Source organism: Panthera onca, chromosome F2 (assembly GCF_046562875.1).
Source record: "Panthera onca isolate mPanOnc1 chromosome F2, mPanOnc1 haplotype 2, whole genome shotgun sequence".
Classification (NCBI taxonomy): domain Eukaryota; kingdom Metazoa; phylum Chordata; class Mammalia; order Carnivora; family Felidae; genus Panthera; species Panthera onca.
In genome coordinates this window covers 52,355,429-52,357,842 of record NC_138356.1, presented here as the reverse complement: position 1 = coordinate 52,357,842, position 2,414 = coordinate 52,355,429, and the positions used below count along the sequence as shown (strand labels likewise).

The 2,414-nt window shown below is 36.7% G+C and overlaps 1 long non-coding RNA gene across 1 annotated transcript in view; it reads right to left on the bottom strand.

The window, feature by feature from the left end:
* The window catches only part of LOC144615043 (uncharacterized), a 117,208-nt gene that overhangs the window by 8,641 nt on the left and 106,153 nt on the right, over nucleotides 1-2,414 (bottom strand). The window lies entirely within an intron of this gene.

Genomic DNA, 2,414 nt, shown 5'->3' with positions numbered 1-2,414 from the left:
GTAATAGTCCAACTAAACATGTCTCCCTCCCATATGTTAAGGTTTCAGTGAGAAAGGAAAAGTATTGAACTTAAATAAAATTAAGAATTTTTGTTATTCACTATAATATATATCATTTTTAGGGTACATGAAGCATTTATAAAAATATAAGAAAAAAACACCGTTTAAAGAATCAATATGATAAATACTCTGTCCTCTAATCATTATATAATAAATTGGGACTTGGTAAGAAAATTAGTGCTTTAGAATCTTGTACGTTTGGAAACTGTGACATATTTCCAAGCACTTGTGTTAAAGATTATTCTTAGAAGGACACATGTTAGTAGTATTTCTTCCAAAAAATATATAACCTGAATCTAATCATCAATAAGCATTAGACATAATAAAATTGAGGAACAGTCTACAAAATAAATGACCTGAATACTTCAAAATACCAATGTCATGAATGACCAAGAAATGGCTAAGGAACTGTTCCAGATTGACAGAGGCTAAAGAAACATAAAAGCTAAATGTAATGAGTGGAAAAAATAAATGTAATGGGTGATTCTGCAATAGATTGTGGACTAGGAGGGGAAAAAAGTTATGAAGGTCGTGACTGAGGCAAAAGCAAAAAAAAAAGGGAGTATTATAAACAACTTAATATTTTTAAAAAATCTAAATATGTGAATTTCTATAAAAGCATAAAATGTCAAAGTTGAATAAAAACTGAGTAGAAATAATGAATAAGAAGACTTAAAGAAACTTAAATCACACTCAACAGCTTTCTCCCACCTTGTCCCCCATTAGTCCTAGATTTTACAAATGAGTTCCTTCAACCTTTCAGAAACATATAACAGCACTGACAGAAGCTGTCCAAGAAAATAGCAAATGCTGTCCAGCCTAATTTATATAAAGAGGAAATATTCAACCAATTCTCACCTATACAGCTGTATCAATTGCTTACATTCTGATTGGCTGTGCCCCAGTATGAATAAACAGTGAACACTGTCATTTTGAAGTATACTTAGTTTGAGTATTACTTGGAACAAGTATAATTAGAATTCCAAAATCAGATGACAAAACAACAAATGATACAATTTCACTTATGCATCGATGGAAATATCCCTGATAAAATTTAGCTTTAAAAAATCCAACAGTCCATTGTTTTTTTATTTTTTTAATGTTTTTAATTATTTTTGAAAGAGAGAGAGAGAGAGCATGAGTGGGAGAGGGGCAGAGAGAAAAGGAGACACAGAATCTGAAGCAGGCTCCAGGCTCGGAGTTGTCAGCACAGAGCCCAATGTTGGGCTTAAACCCATGAGCTGCAAGATCATGACCTGAGCCAAAGTCAGACACTTAACTGAGTCAGCCACCCAGGAGCCCATCAACAGTCTATTTTTTTCTAATCATGCATTATAACCACTTAGTGTTATCTGAGGACAATTCTACATGAAAAATCATTCAATGAATGAGTGATGACAGTGGAACTCGTGAACTAAAGGTCACCTAAAATCTTCTCCATAAAAGCCACACAAACACTGGCAAAAATTGTCCAATCAACTTCTTCAGAACCTGAAAATTAATTAAAGGCTAAAATAATCTGGGGAGCATTTATTTAAGAAAATCAGTTGAATCTCAGTAATTACAATTACCTTTGTAGCATTTGAACTTGGGCTGTTTCCATACCTCATTCCCCAGGTCCATGGTAGCTTTGAAAACCAACAATTCCACAATCACAGGAAAACCAACAGCATAGCAGCCACTGGAGGAAGAATAGGGTTGGAGTTTCTTCAAAGCCCCAGGTAACTGTCATTATTTGACCTGTCTGGCAGTTCCCTTGAAATCCTCAAATGGCTTGTCTTTATTTGACCTGACTCAAGTTTGCCTAATGCAAATAACTTTTTTGTCCTCAAAGGGCTTGTCAAAGATACTCAGCAGCAACTGTTTAATGTCTCAGCTGCCTGAGACAAACAACTAGCTGACCAAACAATGTGGTCATTAGATGACCCCAGGAAGCTTTGAAAAATTCCAACTTATTCCTGGGCATCTATAAGGTTACACATACATGAAGGGCTATATGCATGTCCAGAGCTGTGCACATGCTCAGGAAAGACCTGAGAAAGCCCTCAGCTCTCATCTCTGTCTGACCTTGACTTCAAGGAAGTAAGGACTATGATAGAGTTGTAAATTACCTGGCTGAATGTGGAAAGCTGGAACCAACATATACACTCAGCCCCTAGGCAAAGACTGGGAGAACTATTGGTTCCAAGCATTAAGAAATCACAGTCGGGGTGCCTTGTTGACTCAGTCAGGTAAGTGTCCAACTTCAGCTCAGGTCATGATCTCATGGTTTGTAGGTTCAAGCCTCACATCAGGCTCACTGCTGTCAGCCTATCAACGCAGAGTCTGGAGCCTGCTTCAGACTCTGTGTCTCC